The 22,175-nt window shown below is 34.7% G+C and overlaps 1 long non-coding RNA gene across 1 annotated transcript; it reads right to left on the bottom strand.

The window, feature by feature from the left end:
* Positions 1–638: 638 nt before the first annotated feature.
* LOC128800837 (uncharacterized) lies at positions 639–14,869 on the bottom strand. Its single transcript, XR_008435055.1, has 2 exons — positions 14,792–14,869; positions 639–851 (listed from the first exon to the last, which is right to left on the bottom strand). It is a non-coding gene; the product is annotated as an uncharacterized LOC128800837 (long non-coding RNA).
* Between the last annotated feature and the right edge of the window lie 7,306 nt (positions 14,870–22,175).

A 22,175-nucleotide genomic window follows, 5' to 3' on the forward strand; every position in this document is an offset into this window, starting at 1 on the left:
ATTTTTCTGACTCAAACTGCCAACTGACTTTCTCTGGAGAGTACAAACACAGAAATTGACAAAGTTAGAGGAAATAAAATATTAATTAGCATACTGAGTATGGGCAGCCCAGCCAACTGTGTATTTTCTAGGAGTACATCTTCGATGGATCAATACATTTTATATGGAAATAATTCTAGATGGATACATAATATAGCTATCCTCTGGGCTCATAGTACTGTTAGCTGAAACATGGTAGAATATTTGTAAGGAGTGCATAGGTTGCATTCTTAAGTGTTATCAGACAGAAACCATAGAGCCATTAATATGACTTTTTATCAAATGGCTGTTTCTTTTTTTTAAGTTTAACTTCTTTAACTAAAGAAGTTTACCGCATAATACCTGGCAGGTTTTTTCAAAATTTACTGGATATGATACAAATTTCACTGAAGTATTTTGAGCCTTTAGAGGAAACTGAGATATATGTAATTTCCTTGCACACATTCAACATGTGAAACTAATCAACTGATTGCTTACTTTTCTTCTTGCATCTGTAATTTGTGTAGGTCAAGTGTTGTTTGATATCAGATACACTAAATTGTACCCAAGAATATGCATACATGCATTCTAGTAAAAGAAGACATCTACTTCATAAGAAATCAAGAGGAGCATTAACTTTTCTTTCTGGAGAACCACAAAACTCCCTGAATAGGGATGTCTTCAACCGTTATATTATCTACTTCTTTTCTGCTGGAACATGATTAATTCAACAGCAGTCTTAAAGACTCTGTGGAAATATACCTCCTTTCTCTTTTCTTGAAGCCTTGCTTAGCCAGATTTTAGAGAGTAGTTTATGGAATCAGTAGACCAACCTGCATAAAAAAGAGTATCATAAATTATTATTTGTTTAAAGGACTTTAAAACTAGCCAGTAACTTTTAAATTAAAAGAAGATCTTCTAGTCCATGAGGATATGATACATACAGCTAATAAGTCTGATGAAACACAGTATAATTGTAGGGACAACCCTTGAATAAGTAACTTCTTTTTTAGAAATCCAGGCAGCTGTACTGTAATTAGAGGTCCAGAAGCTCTAAGGATATTAAAAATTTAAGTATGGCTTGAGCTACCTTTGCAGTGTCTGTTTGCTAGCAGGCTGTTCTGTGAATTGAATCAATATACACTCTCTGTGTAAAGAGTATTATGTATGCCTATACTTTTATTTTTACCAAGGTTAATAGTTATATTATTAAAAAAAATTGCTAAGTAAAAGAGAATAAATTGTTATGTGGAGAGGAAAAAACCCACTCCTGTAATCTGTGTTTGAGGATTATTTACTTAAATAGCCTGATTTCACCGAATGTCTTTTCCTTCATCATCCTGCTAAACAGTTCAGATGAACAAATTCATACTCCATGTGCTATTGTTTAATTATTTCCTGTTCATCATTATTGCTTCCTCTTGGGTAGTTTGGCTAATCAATTTGATATGTGTATAAGGACTATGTGAATAACTGAAACTTTTAAGAAAGGATATTAATTTTTAGAAATAATATGTAAAAATGCAAAAGAACTAAATACCATATTCCTTTGAACACTAATATTAGGATTTTTTTTTCTTTACTACAGCCTCTCAACTGAAAATTTGTTGAAATACTAAAAAATTACAGGACCTCTAAATACACAGAAAATGATCAAATATTTGAGATGGGTTTTTTAGTTGTTTAGAAAATATTGTCTTTTATGTTTCATTTTAATTTATTACTGAATAAATTCTTCCAAGCATAAAACTTCATATTTGTGCAAGATATATTGTACTAAAGATTCTATTTACACCTAATGATTTTTTAAAATTTTTTTTCTGAAGCATCTATGTTTTGGAGAAAAGTAAAATCTCTTACACAACTTTCATAACCTGTTCTTCAGTGTACCTGTAAATTGTTTTCATTTAACAGGACTACTAATGCTCCAATATTATAGTTGTTCACTGTCTTACAAAATGGCGAATTCTGTCATCTGCTAAGTAGCATCTGTGTTGTGCTGAGTAATCTTGTTCAACTCAATAGGACACATAAGTATGTGCTCAACTTTCTGCTGAAACTAGTGTATATCATGAATGTCAATGAAATAAATTTATTTGAATAGCATTAGGGATAGACAGTTCACTACTTTCCAATTATTCAGAAATAATTTCAATCCACAGTTCCCAATTTCTGAAAAAATACATCCCTTTAATGTCACATAGTTAGTGCCTTACTTGTAGGTCATCAATCTCTCTGTAGAATCTTTAGAGGTCTGTTATCTTAGTATTTAATGCAGATATGTAATGACAATATTTAGGTGTGCAGGTGTTTTATATAATAACACAATTATGTATTTTGTCACAGTTCTTGAAAATATTACAGGATAAGGAGAAGAGCTAACATTTTTTGGTTGCTGTATTCAGTGTGATGCCTGAAAAACTTAAAATTTTTAAAACCCCAGTGGTTTACAAGATTCTTTCTCTAGTGACACTTGTCTTTACATAAGTCCCTTGACACTGGAAGGCAAGGCAGTTTTCCAAAGCATCAATTTGTTTTGAAAACTCTAGACTTTCTTTTAAATAATTTACTTTCTTATAAAATAAATAATGGCTAGATCCAGTATCTAAATTATAAAATAATCTAAATTTTAAATATTCAATAGAGCTCTGAAAGCTCTCAAGTTGATAAAGTGGGACTCTGATGCTACAGATTTTTTTACTGGTCATTGTCCAGAGCAATGGAAAACATAACTTATATTTAGTTAACTCTTTATCTTGAAGACATTGATGTTAGATTTCATTGCATCTCATCACAGCAAGAAAAACTTGTTATCTTACATGTTGTACACTTGTTCTTTTGCTCTAGGAACATAGGTTTCATGTTCACATCATGCTTTTTTCAATATGTGCCAGAGTATACTTTAATTAAGTAGATGAACATTTACTGAGCTGTATGTAATTATTCATTGTACAATGGAAAAAAAAGTAACATGGCATTAACGCATTCTCAGCCCATTGCTATCAGCCTGAGAGGAGACAGTTGTAATAAGCACAGGATATTAAGTGAGGATTAAAAAGACCTTTAACTGCCTGGAAAAGCTAGCTGTAGGAGAGAACAACAGTTCTTTGATTACAGTCTTCAGACAAGCGGTTCTCTGAACTCATATATGGCTTGATTATCATTAGAACCATATTTTTATGTGCTAAGTGCATTCTTACTGTCTTCAATTTACTGTAGAAAATCCTATTTTAGCCTATGGAATCTCACAAAGAAATTAAGATATTCAAGCTGAAGGAATTTCATGGTACTTTATTCAGGAACAATGTAATATTGCTTACAAGTTCATATTCTCACTCCTTTGTTTATATAGGGAATTTAGGAATAAAAATCTGATTATTCTGATGATTGTAAGATTCTGGACTAAAAATAAAAGAAGACTAGAAAATTTTAAGAAAAATCTGGCAAAATGAAAAGTTAATTGGTGTGCCTAGACTGATAAACATCTGTGCTATTTTTATTTTTATGGAATATGAAAGTTTATATTTGATTTACCAGATGCAGCTGATAAAAGTAATGGAAGATATATTTCCATACAGTTTCACCAGTAACTGCATTCATAATCTGCTTTTAAGTAGAATATAACAAGATCCTGTTAATTCCAAAAGTAGGAAACCAGGAAAAAAAATGAAGACAGGAAAAAAAGTAAATTGTGTGGTCATGTTCCTGTATTTGTGGAAAATCTCTCATTTTACAAATATACTGGAAAAACTATTCATAGGTGTCTATCTTCACTATTGAACTGGGAAGCTGTGTTTAGACTGATGTTTATCATCAGTAGTAAGTAACAACTCAAAAATATGTATTGATGATTGTACTGATCTTAAAAACTCACTGGAGAAAAGGTAAGTCTGCTCAAGCCCCATCTGTAGGGGGAACAGAAGAAAACAAGATTGTGAGAGGTTAAAAATGTTAGTGGCACTTTTACTGAAGCAAAACTCACAAACACTACAGTGAAAAACGTTTTACCTAGAAAACCAGCAAAGGTAAAACACCACCTGGTCCCCCACCTCTCAGACAAAACCGAAATATCCATGTGGCTGGGAGGCCAAAGAAGGCTATTCTGTCTGAACGGATTTACTCTGCCCAGCCACTGGTGTAAGGCCCAGTGCAGCAGCAGTGGCCAGAGAAGCGGCACAGGTATCGCTGCAGCAGCGGGGTGTCGGTGTGGGCAGGGCTGTCCCAACACCACTGTGTGGTTCCAGCAGCAAACACCTCTCCTCAACCTGGCCAGTGAAGAATTCTGCTTCTGCCTGCTGCCCCAGAGAGACAGTCCATTAAGGTAACTTAGATGGGTGTGGAATACTCAATTTGGTCACCCCCACATAGTACTAAACTTTGCCTCCTATCCCTCTGGACAGTGATGAAGAGAGCTGAATATGTGTATCACAAATGCAGGTTTGAAAAATGAATTTAAAAACCTTTGTGAAAGTGATTTCCTTCACTGAAGCTGGTGCTATTGTAGAAATTACATGTATCACAAGCCAATCTTCAAAAAAACTGCAAATATTGTATCAATATCTCAATGTACAGAAAATTCTGGTGAATCTTTGATTTTGTGTGGTTTTTTGTTTTCTTTTTTTTTTTAACCTGCTTGAGACAGGTATAAAAGGAATTATAGCTAGAAATTATAAAATCTAGTGAAATTAGAAATAAAAGGTGTATTTTTTTATGAAGGCAAGATGCAGTTAAAGCAAGTAGAAAATGGTGTGGAGCCCCAGTGCTCACTTGGCAAGTTTATTTAAAAGGATCTTGAGGTCCCTGCGGTGGGTGCATGGGAGAAATGCAACAGCATTCTCAGGAGGTTAAAAACCAAACTTTACTGGCAAACTTCAGAAGATCAGAAATTTGGCAAAACTTAAAAAATCCCCATTCAAACACAATAAAGTGTTTCTCTGAAAATAGGCTTAGCAAACTCTACTCATCCAACCTTAAATTACCTATATTTCAAGAAGAGGAAATTAGGAATAGGAAAGAAGATAATGAGAGAAAAGGAAAGAGGGGAAAGCAAGATACAGCTAGTGTCTTGCATCCTGGTGTGGTTTCAGATGCCATAAAATCCAAGTACAATAGGGATACAACCATGTGTGTCTCAGGGCAATGAGTTTTATCTGCTCTGGCCTCTTGTTGCCACCTCCACCCAGGTGGGGCTTCCAGACATGTGGCCACTCTGGGGCTCAGCTAGGGCTGCAGGGGTGGGGTGGGGACATTGCTTCCCATGTGCCAGGTGTGCCAGCAATTGACACCCATTCTGGGCTGGGCTAGAGGCTCCAGAGGGATGGGGTGTGGAGCAGGGCATGTCCTACTTCCACAGAACTTGCACTGCTACCCCCCCACTCCCATTTCAGTTATTTAGAGTCAGTAATAATTTTCTCCAGTCTCTCACAAATGTTAAAGCTTCCTCTTTCTGACTCTGAATAAACTCTGGATTTCTTTTTAAAGAGATGATTTATCATTATGCAATCACTGAGATCAATAAAAATTACCTTTTACAGAAGTCAAGCTGATAGTCTAAGAGCTTTGTCTGGATCAATCCAGACTGAGTTACAGCCTTCCAAGAAGTCAGCAGACAGATGCTATATCACTGCAATGGGCTACATGTCATCTTAACCTTGCCAAAAGATAAGGTAAAATTTATACCCCCATGAAATTACTTTAAACTAATGCATTTTACCTCAGAAGATAGGGTGATCTAAGTGTGCACATATGGGCTATTGTAACTCACCTCATGAACAGTGACTTGTAAAGCTGCTGTAAATCGTTAGCTTTTCATTCTGTGCCCCTATGCTTCCATGAACAGGAAATACTCCACACTTAAAAGCTTTTACAGATTGGCCCACCATGGGCAGTAGCATTTTTAAGAGATGTGATGGATCTGTAATTCTGATGGGAATAAGTACTTTTTAAATAGGAACACAAATCAATTTTGAGCCCCTCACTACATGAAAGACATTGAGGGGCTGAAGTGTGTCCAAAGAAAGGCAACAAAGCTGGTGAAAGGTCTGGAGCAGTCTGATGCGGAGCTGCTGATGGAGCTGGGATTGTTTAGTTTGGGGAAAAGAAGACACAGGGGAGATCTCTACAACTTCCTGAAAGAAGGTTGTAGCCAGGTGGGGATCAGTCTCTTCTCCAAAGCAAATAGACAAGAAGCAATAAGCAAATAATAAGCAAAAATAATAATAAACAAAAAGACAAGAAGAAACGGCCTCAAATTGCACCAGGGGAGGTTTAATGCAGATATTAGGAAAAGTTTCTCAACTGAAAGGATTGTTAAAACATTTGAAGAGGCAGCCCAGAGAAGTGATTGAGTCACCACCCCTGGAGGCATTTAAAGATGTGTAGATGTAGTGTTTAAGGGCATGGTTTAGAGGTGGATTTGGAGTACTTGTCTACATAAATGGTTGGACTCAATGATCTTAGAGATCTTTTCCAACCTAAGCAATTCTACAATTTTATAATTCTAAGTACAAATGAATGCAGATCTGTATAAAATTAGTTACAGGATTAGTTTTTATGAAAATCATATAGCTTATAGATGGTAATAATGCTATGCAATTGATACAATTTGATAGTTTAAGACCTTTGATAAAATAATTTATATTTTAAATCCACTGTCTACTCCTTGTGAACTTAAAGAAAACAATCTTTCTCTTACCAGATGACCTCAAGAGTAAACAAAATTAATGAAAAGGTTTGATCAGAAAGGCCTTAAAATTCAAGAATATTACAAGACACTACAATAAAAATATTTTCCAACTGTGCAAAATGTTTAAGAGTTCAAAACTATAAGCTAAATAAACAATTTATATTACCACAGACAGATGATTACAAATTCAGGCTGAACAGATGACCTGCTAGAAAATAAAGATCCTATTTACACTTACACTGCTTAATAATGCTGCATGAAGTAACAAGTTTTTTAAAAAGGACATTAAAGAATGTTTACATTGTTCATCAGAAAAGCATTGTCTAAAGAGTGCTACAGAGTGTGTCTGTCCATTTGTTCCTGCAAATTAGAATTTGAAAATAACAAAATAAATTATATTATCGCCACTTTTCTCAGGCTACACAGTGATTCATCAAATGTTTTTCAGAAGAAGCTGTTATTCTCACACAATAACTGGCTTCTGTGTCACCCTTTCTTGTTGAACGAAGTAAGTCAACAACCTTCATACACTCCCTTGGATGTGCTTCTTCCAAAACAAGGCTGAAACACCTATCAGTATGTTTGTGTGAGAGGCTAAAAGTAGTGACACCTGCTCTGCAGATAAACATCAGTCTTCAGAGCTCTCACTGCAGTATCTGCTGTTGCTGTGCAGTTTTATGTAACCCATTTTCTTATTTTCCATATGGCCAACAACCTTGAATGAAAACAGGATCTTATCTGCTTATTGTCTCTACTTGAATTAATAATCTTCTGTTTGTGAGATCTCGAATTATTGCTATGAAAACGATTATAATTTCACAGAAGGCCATGGTAAAAAATAAGATGTAAATGCTTCTAATCAAAGATTCTCTTAATGTAAATGAAACTCTAATTAGAAGAGGAAACAATCTGTTTTAGCAGGCCACCACAAGAAGAACTGCTCAGCATTAAATATAGCTTCATAAAAACATTAGTTTGCAAAAAGATACTGGAGTAAGTAGAAGTCATTGAGTATTTAATCTGTCTTTTAGGATATAATCCTAGAATATTCAATCCATTGACTGAATTTAGGAATTGGATTTAGAGTTGAATATAGCTGGAATCAGAATAATTTTTGCTGTGATGGCCTTTACAAAAATAAATCTTTCATTTTCTTACACATGTTGAAATCTTCTTCATTGAATTGGGAATTTGTATTAGATTATCAGAGTTTTGTCTATTTGCACACAGAATTCTATCATACAGTCTAATAAGATTGTCTTGAAATGCTGAAGACTATTACACCAGTGTTACAAGAGTAACTGTCACACTGCATATAAAACAATAGTTTAGAGTAACTATTAGTTTACTTATTTTTCATTTTCCTTTCTGTTGTCTGAAAGGGTTGCAGTAGGGATTCTTTGTTTATGTTTCTAACTCTAAAGATGGGGTTTTTCAGCTCTGTTCCTTCAGGACCCTTCAAACCCATCATTCAGAGACACTTGCAGGCATGCATTTATCATTAGAATTGGTAGAAACAAGTATTATAAGCAGACACTGGTATAACAATACAATGTACTCTATTAGACAATACAAGTTTGTCAAGACAAGAGATCTCCTGAGAAGCAGACTGATTTTATGTAAAATGTAACCAAGACAAATATTTAGTTTCAGAACAACAAAAAAAATCAAGATCATGAAACAGTGAAGCTGAATAAAACCTTGGAATAACTTAATATGTTTTCATAACTGAAAAATTCAGATCAAGTCTTCTCATTATTTTGCCTTCCCACATTAAAGGAATATTATTCACAAAATAGCTTTTGTTTGCTTTGACCCTTTGGATTTTGCTTTGACTGGTTTGTCTGCTTTTCTCAGTCTTTTTTCCTGATCAGTGGAATGTGATCACTAGATCATGGAGAGAAACCCATAGCTCACAGGATATAACATGTGGCTGGGTTATGGACTTTAGGTATATCCTGTTCAACTGAATGGGGCAAGGCAAGTATTTGAAATTATGCGAGTTATTTCCTACATTGGTTTGAGAGTTTCTTTATTCAAACCAGGCAAATCAGGGTTGTGAATGAAGTCATAGTTACAAACTGATTATTTGCAACTTTTTAGGATAATGCTGATTCAGAAGTATAACCAGTTCTAATAGGAACAGAAATAAATTACCTTGATGTAACCAAGAAACCACCTCAAAAATGCAAAATCAGACTCAAAAGCCTCCACCAAAACTGTGAAGTTTGGGATATTCAATTAATTTTCATATCTGGGATAGAAGACAATTAAATTCATGTCTTTAAGCACAAAAGAAGTTCAAAGAATAAAAAAATAATATAATTAATTGTGCATATTCCAGTTATGTGAAAAAACATATATATTATGAATATATATTATATTATATATCATTTATAGAGTGCATGATGTAGTATGGAAAAGTTTGCAAGAAGACTATTGGAATCTCAGCATATTACCCATTGAAATATGCCTGAATACTACAGCTCCTTTAACTGATAATTATAATGAAGAAATGTTATCTAACCTTTAATATAATGTTTCTCTATACAAAATATACATTTTATAAATGTACTCACATATGCCAAAATAATTTCTTAAAATTATAGGGAATGCTGGAAAAAAAAAGTCCAAAGAAACAACCAAAACCACTAAAAAAATCCTAACCCCCATAAAATCTAAAATCCAAATAAAAGACATAATGTCTATATAATTTTTATTTATAATCAGATATATTATTATTGCAGGCAAGGAAAAAAAAAGGCTTAACCAATATGATCAATATTTTAAAAAACAAGCTAAGCAATGAAATTAGTGAATTTGAGACAAAAATCCAATGAACGGTGTCACCTGTGATAAAATCCTGTAACGCGAAATTCTTAATTTGCCCTTGATCATGCTATTCTATCTTATTTTATACTTCCCAACATGAATTTCCTACTGTGTTTTACTCAGCAAGGTGGGTGTGGAGGTGGAAGGGAATGAGAGCCTGAACTCTATGTCAAAGATTGTTTATGAACATCATGTTTAAAGTTAACTGGAGAAAATGCATGATTACCCTTGGGAATGTTGATCAGAAAAAAGAAAAATCTTAAATCTCAGAAGAGGCCTTGTCATATGGAAACCGTCAGGCTTCTTTTTGCTTATTCTCTGTATGACCTTCCTAGTACCTAAAAGTATTCCCTTTCTATCAGGAAGGCTAACTGCTCGGCCCCAGGCTCTGCAGTTTATAAGTTCAGACACTTTCTCAGAAAGCAGAGCTATGGGTTTAAGGCTGCTCTGGGCAGGAAAGACTTAACATCTCAATTCTGTTACTTTCAGTACTTAAGGTGCTATTACTACAGGACTGCTCTGTGAAAGAATTATGTTTGTTCCATTGGTCTTGTTTGATCAAAAAAGTACTTGACACAATATTCCTAAAAGAGTATTTTGATGTGACTCATGTTTTCTGTTGCTTGGTTCTGTTAGTTGATACAGCCTTCAGAAATGCAGGTAGAGAAATATGTTGGTGGAGAAAAGTAACTTCTCCAGAAGATCTTTTTGGGGAAGCTGTGGAAGGAGTCTGGCTGCCCCATTAGGAGGTCCTGCTGGAGCCAGGAAACCACTTTCCTGTGGTAGGTAGGCTACATCTGGCCCTGGGTTGCTTTTAAGTTCATGGTCAGAACCTGAGCTGATAAAAAGCTGATGTAAGTCTGGATGATGTCAAGCTGGAGCCTCTAATATTCATTGGTAACACCTTGAATCCTTTTAGTGGTATCTTATCTTCATTAACTTTCTTTTCTGGTGACACATCATTTCCAGTATTTGGATCTACAGCTGGCTTTTTATATTGATTTTTAAAATTAATTTAGAAAAGGTTGTGAATGATATGAGATTATTTATCATTACCAAGAACATATATGTCTCTTCAGTGCAATTGAAAAGAATTCCAGTGGGGCTGTTAACTAAGAGCTCTTCTGCATATTGAGCTAGACTTAAAAAGGGCAGGAATTACTAGAATTTATTTAGTTATATTTTATCCTTTAAATATATGTATTAGAATAAATCTACACATTTTCTATAGCCTTTGGAGAATCAGCATGCTTCATGTAACTAAGGAATAACTGGTTACCTTGCCATTTAGTTATTTCAGTTCATTTATCATGATTCAAATTCTTCTGGAGAGGCAAGGAATACACTTTAACCCAAACATTGGTCTAAGAAACCTTACACAATTGAGGATAAAAGAATTAAAGTCTCAATCTAATTTTAGATGTGACTAGCTCTTCTTTTGACAAGCAGATCTTTAATCTAAAACAAGTAACAAAATCTTTTATCTAAAACAAGTAAGTAGGCAAATTAATGGTAAATGTTCCTAAAGTGGCAAAGGTGACAATTACGAATATAGCACTTGATGACACCCCATGTGACGATAGCAAATTCAGAAAGAAGAATGATACCCTCTTCTTTCCTGGCATTTGCAGTGGTATTTGACATGGTGCTGGGGTGCAGTGCACTAATACCAGTCCTTTTGGTACCAGAACCACTGACAAGGCTCTTCACTGCTTCTTCATCTCAGCCCCACACACCTATCCCTCGCACCTTTTACTCCTTTTCTCCTATTTCTCCTTGTCAATTGCTTTTCTAATCCAGCTCTCCTGTGTTTTTTCCACTTTATCCAATCTTCTGTAATTAAGATTATTTCCATTACAAGTAGAAGGGCTACAGGTTTTGGAGATTCAGAATGATTGTACTTGTCTCCTTTTAGGTATATTAGCAGTTGTTTAATTATCAGGTAACTGAATTTTTTTGCTCTAGCCTATAGTGAGAAGACATAGTTATTCTGTGCAGATTAAATTATCTCTTAATAAAATATGGTATGGATGAGTGGACACAGAATGATACCAGAGGCTACTTCCTAGTAATGAAATCTTATTATGGGTATCTTATTATGGGTAAACACTTAATATATGTAGCCAAAAATTTGCTTTTCATACAGTTGAAATCTTAACAGTCTATTCAAAGATTTTTATTTTATTTTATTTTATTTTATTTTATTTTATTTCATTTCATTTCATTTCAATTCAATTCAATTCAATTCAATTCAATTAATTTCATTTCATTCATTATCAGATTCAGTTATTGCAGAGTAAGAAAATAAGTAGTAATGCCATTATAAAAAGAAAAAAAATCTTTTAGAATACTGTTGAAGTTATTATGCACACATCCTGGTGCCTAACCCATTTTTTTCTGTGTTTTGACTATCTTTTCACTGTTTCTCTGTATCCTGAGGTAAATGGTTTCAATATAATTGGGGTATTGCAAGTCACCAGCATCCTAAGTCCTTTCATATGGAGGAGTATGGTGTTAATTATGATGATTTCTTCCTCCTTCTCTCTCCTGAATTTACTTAGGGTTATTTTTATGCCCTTGTTAACCCACTTTGCAGTTTGATCTCTCTCCTGTGGTCTGTAACCATTTCATACATATGGTGCATTTTATATATAAAATAGTTTAGGTTTCCTTTGTTCTCTTTATGAACAAACCCCAAAACCAACTCTTATGTCTGCATTTATTTGAGTTGTTTATAGCCCTGAGGTCTGGAGCCTGTGTTCTGTCTCTTTGCCACCCCCACACTTGTACTTCTCTCTATATAAAAACTACAGCTACCCTATACAAATATAAGTGCAAATCAACCAAATTGGATATAGCCCCTGCCATTGGAAGAGCTGCTGTTACAGAGAAATCAAATAAAAACAAATTTCCAGGTAGGATGAAGCAAACTCAGACAAAATAGACTTTTTAAATGTCAGTCTGGAGGTCCCAACTAAGTCATTACATAGGCTGTTACTAACAATGTCAACAGTATTTTTACTGAGCTACAGAGCTGAAAATGGTAGTTCACAAACAGAAATGACAAATTACACCAGGTATTGTTCAAGATAAAATCTGTGTTAAAGTTAACAAGGGGCATAGAAAGCCTGAATAATCAGGAATCACTGAATATAAAGACACATAGACAACCAAGAGTACCCCAACTGACAGAGCCAAGCTGCTGGGAGACACCTTTGCACACTGAAGGCTTGATATGATGCTCTATTTTATTTTTATATCTGCCATATTTTGAATAGACTGCTAAAATTATTTTAATTGACTAAGTTCCTGAATTCTCAAATAAAATGTGTACTTTTTGTGCCCAGGACAAGATTTCTAATGTAACACTCATTTTTTTTTTCAAACAAGGAAAAGAAAGCATTGATCAATTATTAGAATAAACCTTTTAAGTGATTATTCTGGGTTTTATCAGTGCTCAATATCTCAAGAAGATTTATCAGTGTCTTTCTAAAATCTGCAAAAAGGAGAAAGTTTTAGTCCTAATTTACTACTTTCCAGTGAGGAAATTAGTATTCATTAGCTTTTGGGATCTAGTTTTATATACTTTGAATTCAAACATCTAGAGAACTGATTTCCACATTCCACTTTATGTTTTTGCTCTGCCTTATTTTAAAGCTAGTCTGTTGTTGCATTGTTGTGAAAGTTGTGAAGGTCATAAATGACACCATTTTAAAGCATTCTTATCAACTGACTTTGTCATATTTGCCTTTGTAAGCAGAAACATAATCACAAAAGTAGTTGGGAAAAGTCTCAACTAATACTACAAAATTCCTGAAAGCATCCTTCCAAAAGTTATCTTAGCTCCTCAGCTGAGATCTGGTAAATGAATAATATAGAGAAACAAAGAACAGATGAAAAATTTTCATAGTGGTACAAAGTCAAAATCTGGACTCATTTAATGCCTTTTCTTTTTCCTGTGTGTTTGGGGGCTCTCATTTAACCTGCCCTTGGTATCTAAATTCACTCTGTGAGAGATCTGAAACCTGCTCAAATTTCTATGCCTCCTAGTTCTGTTGTCTAATCTGTAAGGACTAATATGAACAATATGATTAATGCAGTGAGCAGTATTTAGTATAATTGAAATGACTACTAATTAATTAATTACATGTCCAATTTAGGCATTTAAGTCAGGGGTAAATCCAAGCTTTTCAAGAGTCTATTTCCTTTATGGATGAAGAAAGAAACAATTACTTGTAAGGAGTAGGACTAAAATATGGCAGCTTTGAAAACTCCAAAAGGTCAGTCATACCAAAATCAGAAAATAATTTCAACATCATGTTAAGACAAAGCTATAAAAAAATGTTTGTACCCAGGGAGCTTTAGTAGGAGCAGGATAAGTTACGGTGTTTTGTCTGCATAGGATTTTATTGTCTGAATTATTTATTGGGAAGAAGGCGGGGGGGTGTTTCTTATTTAGTGATTTTTTTCCTCTGTGCAGATTTCATGCTGAGTTCCAGATAGACAGCTCTCAAATACCATGTTTGCTTATCTTCAAAGAGGCTACAAAATGTACAACAGTCTGAATGCTGATTAAGGTGTTCTGTTTGCATGTCTGAGATTAGCTATGACTTATCTATAACAGCCAAGCATTCAAAATTTGGATTTTGAATAATTATTATTTTTACAAGAAAAAAAAGAGAAAAAGGAACCGGACTGAGTCTTGTTGATGCAACTATCTACTGCTATTGTTGATGTATTTTATAATCCATGTTGTAGTGTAAAACATACAAACTTTCCCTCTTTCCTTTCGGAAATACTCCTTTATTTCTTTGTATCTTGTTCCTGTAATATACAGGTGTACTGGCTTTCTTCAGTGTTTATTCTGTTATCAAAATCTCCAGACTACCTTATCTCTCATTCCTATCTCTTGACACCTTTGTTTCTTTTCTTTTTGTCTGCAGGGATTTTATAGTTTTAGATGATGGCACTAAGGCTATTTGATGTTTAGCATATAACTTGGTTTTCAAATTACATTTTCAAATCTGCTTTTCAATGGTGATTCAATGCTAAAGGAAAGCAAATAAAAGTCATTTTGCATCTTATATTTATTTTCACAATAGCAAAATTCCACCAAGTGAAATTCTTTTAAAATGTCTGCTGTTGCATCCCGGGCTTGGTTCAGATTAGGGATTTTAATAATGTTAGTCAGCCAGTTCTGTGTACCCCCATGTACCCCCATGTTCCCCCCACGATGGTTCGCTCTGGGTCACTTACCATTGGAGTTTCCCCATGCCAGTCTTGTAGCCACCCCCATGTTCATTCCTGAGACTTCTGTGTCTGTTACCCCATCACTGTATCCCTATTTGTCCCGGAACCCTGTACACACCCCTGTTGTGTTCCTATTGGTTGCCAGGGTCTACGTCACTCCCCCATTGCCTGTCCCCATTGGGCGAGGGGGCTTCCACTCCTGTCTGCCCACCCCCTATAAAACTCCATGCACCCCTTTGTTCCGCCACCATCTTGTCCACGCAGGCGCTTGGAGCGGTCGCTGCTCTCCACCGCAGCACCATGTGGCAATAAACCTTCTCCAGCCAAGCGCAGGACAGGGTGTGCCTCCTTCGCCTCTTTTCTTCATCCCAGCATCGGTTACACAACGTGGCAGCCCACGCGGAGGCTCAGCACTAGAGCCTCCAAATCAGCGGCAACCCTGGTCTGGCTGAGAAGCAGTGCCTTTAGCTGGGCTCCCGAGTTGCCCCAGACTGGGACCGGGAAAAGAACGCAACGCCGCGGTCTGCATTCTCACGTCTACTTTTGTTGAAGTGTTTTCTTCTTTTTGATGTTTTGTAATTTAAACAGTTTATCTTTTCATCATTTTGTTTTACTCTATTCAGTAGCATTTTTTTCCTTTTCTTTTTATCTTAATACAGGTTGAATTCTTATTTTCCAGTTTTGACTGAACAAGTTTTTTATGTATTTCACAGGGCATGAAATATTAGGGAATATTTACAGGGGAATTCCTCAAGCAGCCTGTAAAAACTGTACAATCAGTAACAGAACTAAATACTATGGTGACATTGATGATGATGATGATGACAATTATTGAAGAGAATGAAAAGAAGACATAGTTCTTCCTTTAAAATTAAAATAGTAGTTTTTATGGATATGTTGATAAGCAAGTTAAACTTTGTTATAATTTCTTTTTTTTCTGGAACAATACTGAATTGAAAAAAACATTTTCATTTAAAAGTTAGGCTTTCAATTTATAAAGTCTTACCGAATAGAAATGTAGCATTTGGAATAGCAAATTTCAGAGTATTAATTATTATAGCTGTCTTTTCTGACATGCAATTAAACACTTATCTTTTTATCTTTCTTCTGAGATAGAGTTACTTTTCTTCATAGTACCTGCTGTGGGGCTGTATTTTGGATTTGTGTTGAAAACAGTGTTGATAACATGGGGATTTTTTTTCATTATTGCTGAGCAGTGCTTACAAAGAACTAAAGCCTTTTCTGCTTCTCAACTACCCCACCAGAGAGGGTACTGGGGGTACACAGAAAGCTGGGAAGGGACACAGCCAGGATAACTGGTCTCTACTGACCCAAGAGATATTCCAGACCATATGGCATTTTGCTCAGCACATAGAACTGGGGAATAAGGAGTGACAGGGGGCTTTTGGAGTGATGATGTTTGTCTTTCGGGTCACCATTATGCATGCTGGAGCCCTACTTTTCTGAGCACCTTCTTGTCCATTGGAAGTGGTGAATGAATTCCCTGTTTTGCTCTGCTTACACGTGCACCTTCTTGTTTCCCTATTAAATTGTCTCTATCTCAAATGATGCATTCTATCACTTTTATTCTTCTGATTCTCTCCCCCATTCCATCAGGGGAACTGAGCTGCCACCTGGGGTAAAACCACAACAATCTCTTTGTCTGTAAACAGAATATCATGATGCTGTCCACTACACAGTACTGCTGTGATGATACATAGAATATTGTGGAATTTGAAATGCCCTGTTGGTTAGCTGCATCTAAAGGAATACTTGGCATGGTGGTGTTCAGCCAAAGATCAGACTTGATGATCTTAGTGGTCTTTTCCAATCTTAATGATTCCATGATTCTATTAAATAAAGTATGTAGAGTTGTCAATTTGGGAATAAGAAAATAGAGAAAGGAAGATAATTGGAATTTTCTATATAATGAATTTTCTCTTTATTTACCAGATTATGGTTCCTTCTCACTGGTGGTTCTTGAATAAATGTATTTTTTTTTTTTAAGACTTCAATAACTTTCTAAAACACAACACTAGCATGTTCCTCAATAATTGAATAGTCTTAAGATGTAAAAACCACTGCAGGGCTGTGTAACTAATTACTTTTGACATACACAAGTAGCAAAATAAAAACTTGAGGCCCTATGTTGCTGTATAGGTTTTTTGTTGCTATGATCAAGGAGATTAATACTGAATCAACAGCTATCTTACTAATTTACTCAATTTTTCCAATTAGAAATCTAAGGAAGTATATTTTCTGAATTTGAATCTCTGAAACTCTTCACAAAAAAATGAACTTCATTCTCCAAAATAGAAATTAATGTAGAAAGATGTAAGCATAAATTCGGTATAGAAAATCTCACATTGGTGATAAAATTGTGATCAGAAATGTTACCCTGATTTTTAAAGTGTTGTTTTCTTTTATAGTTCTTTTGAAAGTTTTAAAGTTCTCATAAAACTTCTTTAGCCTTCTGATATTGTTTACATATTTGAGAGTCAGAGTTCCCACACAATTTAATGTATAAATAGAATACTTTACATATTTCTCTGTGGGTGGAGAGAAATGATTGATTGATCTTTGGACCAGTGTGGTTGGAGAGATTGTAATTCCATCTTCCAATCCACGGTCACCTTTGGAATTCTATAAATACCAGATGTTTGAATAAAATGAGGTCTTTTTCTCTTTTGAACTTACCAAGTTTCTGTGTACGCTTTTTGTGCCCAATAGCGACACAGAAATACAGTGTTTAGGTTTCAAGATTTAAGCAATGGGTTTGTGTATTGACAGCAATTACTGCCAGCAGTTTTGATCAACAAAAAATATTAAGTAAATAACACAGTAAATAATCTTAGCATGGCAGGTAAATTGTGTTCACTTTAGATAAGTACAATCAATCTTTGTATTGTAGCTCACCAGAAGCTTCCTATCTTCCATTCCCAGCACAGCATGATGTGCTGGTGTTAAACACCAAGAAAATCTATACTGAAAATGGTACTGCTTCTTAACCAATTTGCACAGTCTTTGATATTAAATTTGTATACATTAATAAGAATAAATATACCAATAAATTTTAATAGATCATCCATCTTAAAAAGCAGAGGAAAAAATCTTTAAAAACAAATAAAAAATGTGAAGTGATGAGTCATTTGGATAAAGCAGCTTATTTTATCAATTCCATAATTTTACTCCAGTATATACTAACAAAGAACTCTTTAAAGATCAGAAAGGGTATCTGTCTCAACAGACTTGTCTTTTTCAGTGATGTAGTAACCATCATTTTCTATTTCATCCCTTACTACCCATAAACCAGCTAAAATATCTCTTAAAGTCACTTGGATTCTGTTTTAAACTCTTTCTAAGGAAGTTTATTTATGGCTGCTAAAAACATATTGTTTCCTTTTCTTAAACCTTGTCTGGATTTCCCCAGTGACCACTGATAAGAATGTATTTCCCTTCAGCTGTCAGTTTTTCTTATGGTGCTTTAGAGACAATGATGTCCTGTATGGATCTTTATTTTTTTTTTTAATTTGTGTGTCTTTTAATTTCTTCTATGAGGTAATTTCTGAAGAGCTAAAAATGGACTGAATCATAACTTTCTTTTGAATACAATGAGGTTTGGTTTTGCAAATGTTTTACTGCTTTTACTAGTGCTCATCCAGGATAAGGCCTAAATGTGTAAGTAGAAAGGACCTGCACTGGATTTGGAGTACTTTGCCTCTGGCAGTGTAGCAAAATCCCTGAGAAATGAGGAGACTGCGGGTGATAAAAGGGAAATAAGTGAATTATAGATGACTATGCTTTGCATCTCCTAATGAAGAACTGATAGAGATATCATATGAGTGAAGAATTAAGTAGGAGCACTGCGAAGAGGACTTCATGAGACACTACAGGCAATGCATACTACAAGACTAGAGAACATCAAACTCCCCTCCCCTCTGCCTATCCTGGAGGATTCCTTTGATGAAGATTCAGCTTGTTCTAGCTTACATGCAAGGTTTCAGAGGAATCCTAGAACCTCTCTAATTAACTAATGCCTCTGTGAACTAGAAAGATTTGGTTTTTCTGCCTCCTTAAAATCTGTTTTTCATGTCTGCGGTTTAGCTCACCTCCTGCTGTATTCTGTAACAGTGCATTTCTCAAGAGAAGCTGGAAGTTAGTTAGATCTTCTAACTCAACTTCATCCTCATTGTTGTGTTCCAGGACAAAGAGAAAGTGTGTGTGATTTCTTATAAACTCAAGTGTCCCTTGCATCTGTTACTTAGAAAAAGAAAGCAAATAAATTGTACTAATAAATTGAATGCAGCAGTTTAATTTGTTCTGTTGCTCCTACTTCTATGAGAAAGATGCAATTTACATCATAAGCAGACTCTTCTTACTACCCTCAAATAATAAAAAATTTAAAATCCTTTTAATTTTCAAAGTAAAGCAGTTAAAATTGAAATGAAACAAAAGAACTATAAGGAAATGTGCAACAGGATTTGCTGACACATATATATGTCTTATATCCTTGTCCCCAAACTCAACAACCCAGGTTTTAAATGGCAAGTACATTTGATCCAGGCCCATAAATATGGGCTTTGCAAGTGATATAGAAATCCATGCTATTTAATAATGGCACAAGAGTATTATCCATCCTGTGATGGTAGAAAAATAAAATGATAAATCTTATGTCAAATGTGCCAGAAAAACTAATATTTTCAACATCTCATTGAAAAGCATATAAAATTCAGTGTAATTTATCCTTTTAATATTTTGGAACTGTGTTAATTTCCATGTTTCCCTACTTTAACCTATTCAAAGGCATAAATTCTCCTCATTTACAACTTGAATTGTAATTTAGCTCTTTTTTCTGTCATTTTAGGAAAAGAAAGTACAATGCTCTCTGTCATTTAACCTATTAATTTTCATGTTTGTACTGCTACAATGAGACTTCTTGCCTAATACGACACATGAACAAGTTTCAAAGCTGGTCATAAGACCTTTGTGGTTTTTTTGTTTTTTTTTTCATCTCCTCTCTCTTCTGTATTCATCAGATCAGAGCATTTAACTATGAAAACCCTTCGACTTCTTGAGTCATCTGCTGTGACAGATAACCCAGATAATTTATTTCACCAACAAATTGAAGTTTATTCTTAAATTGAAGTTTATCATTAAAGCAATTTTTGCATCCCCTTCATCCTTCCTTGCTTCCTTCTGATTTATATCCTTTCACTACATCATTGTCACTGAGATACTTCTGGAATATTTTCACTAATTTTTAATTTCTATGGTAAATAATAATCTTAATAATAAATTAATAAAAACCATTTATTTGATAGCAAATTTCTAATAATATTTTTCTCCTACCAGCATTTTTCATTTATTGCTAATGCTTATTTCCCAGATGATTACAGTCCTTCATCTTCCTTCCTTGCCCTTTCTTGCTTGCCAAATTGTCTTTTTTGTCCTTCTCACCCTCCTCTCCTTGTGGCTCTGATGCATACAAACTCATTTTTCAAGATTACATGAAACTGATTAATAACTGATCATGGCTTTAGGAAACACAGTTCATATTAAACCAACAGGAATGATGGTTCATTCACCATAAATTGTGGACAATATCCAGCACAAGTAAATCTGAATGGCCCAATCCTTAAGGGTGGGGACAGGTTGGTTTTTTTTTTAATTTTTTTTTTATCTTGTGAGAGGAAAAAAGAATCATTGAAAAAATTATGTTTGCCTTGTTGTCCTTTATGGGATAAAATTGTATAAAGTGAAACAGATAATCAATTCTATGAGGCAGCAGAGTAAAGCTATGCTATTAACCAATAGCACGGGAAGTGCTTTGAAATCTTCCACGAAGCTCTTATTAAATCACCAGTAACTGCAAGAGGTAAGCATTCAGTATTTCCTCTCAGTGTTAGGTCAATAAAAGTTAGTTACCTGTTTAAATCCATATGTCCTCTGCCATGGAGGCAAAATAATCAAAAGCATTAGGAAAATTTGAAATGTTTCATTTTTCTATGATAAAAAACTTCTCAATTTTTAAAGATTCTATCATCCATATCTTAATAAGTCTCATTCTTCAAAACTCCTTTTCAGAGTAAATATTGTCTCCTTTTTCCTGTGATTCTGGAGGAGTCCTTTTCAAGCATTCCCCTTCTTTGGGTGGAGCATGATAAGGTAATGCATTATTTGAAATAAGTAGATAGCTATCTTATCCTACTTGAGGACTACTAGTGCTATTCCCTTTTAATACTAATGTTTTCTATCTCAAGTGCTGCTGAGTCAGTAAAGTAAATGATTCACTGATTTTTTCACGTTAACTTTTAATTTTGTTTGCCTTGGATGTATCTACTTGAATGTGTTTAGTAAATGCAAACCAAACAAACTCCTGAGATTCAGAGTAATTTATATATCAGAAATGTCAGCTGACTGAACAGTTTCTGAACAAATGGAAGGCAGGCCAGTGCCATAATCCTTAATACACCCATGTGGCATTTACTGGCACCAACCTGAACGGCACTTCAGTATGAAAGGTTGAATTAATAGCTATTACTTAGCCCAAGTAACACTTATAGTGTAGTATATTTCAAACTATACTATAAGTTTGAAATATCAAGGGAAAAAAGCAATCAACTGGCTGCCACAAAGGGCTGAAACTTTTACAGTCAGGAAATGGTTTGATGTGGATTCTTTACCTAGTTCCATTACTGCCATTTCAGTTGCCCTGCTCCAGTTGTTTCCACTGATACAATTATCCCTGGGAAGGATTAGGGGAAAAAATACTTTTTGTTTCACTTTTTTGTTCTGTCCAAATTATTTCTATGCAGTTCCTTCACCTGGCATTTCAGCGGCTCCCCAGAATTCCTACCAACGCAGCTGGTACTACAAAGGGAAGGCCATGTGCAGGACTTGGAGGCTCCTTGCCACTTGAAATACAGGTAGGAGAAATCCATGTCAAGTCACAGCCTTTTCTATAACCAAGGTAGGAAAAATAGCTATAAATAATAAATAAAGTAAAATTTAAAATTCATATTCTAAGTTATTTAAATTAACCCACTTGATTTGAAAAATGAAACCCCTTGCACAAAAGATGTACAGGGGGAAAAAAAATCAATTTTTACTCATTTTATGCATTGATCCTTTAACAAGTTCACCAAGTTAAAAAAAAAACAAAATCTGTATAAATTAATCTTTTTTTTCTGCACCTATTGAAGTGACAAAGGCTCCTGAAAATAAAACTCTTAGAAAGTTCCTGTGATTTAATTGCTCTTAAATATAAACTTAGGAACTTGACTTTAATCATCATTTTTGAAAATGATAACTTCTGCATTAAAAATTTGCATTATCATTTGTTGATTTAGTCCTCTTTTTTTTAAACTTTTCAGTGTTATTCTTTTACAGT

The sequence above is a fragment of the Vidua chalybeata genome, chromosome 1, assembly GCF_026979565.1.
Source record: "Vidua chalybeata isolate OUT-0048 chromosome 1, bVidCha1 merged haplotype, whole genome shotgun sequence".
Lineage (NCBI taxonomy): Eukaryota > Metazoa > Chordata > Aves > Passeriformes > Viduidae > Vidua > Vidua chalybeata.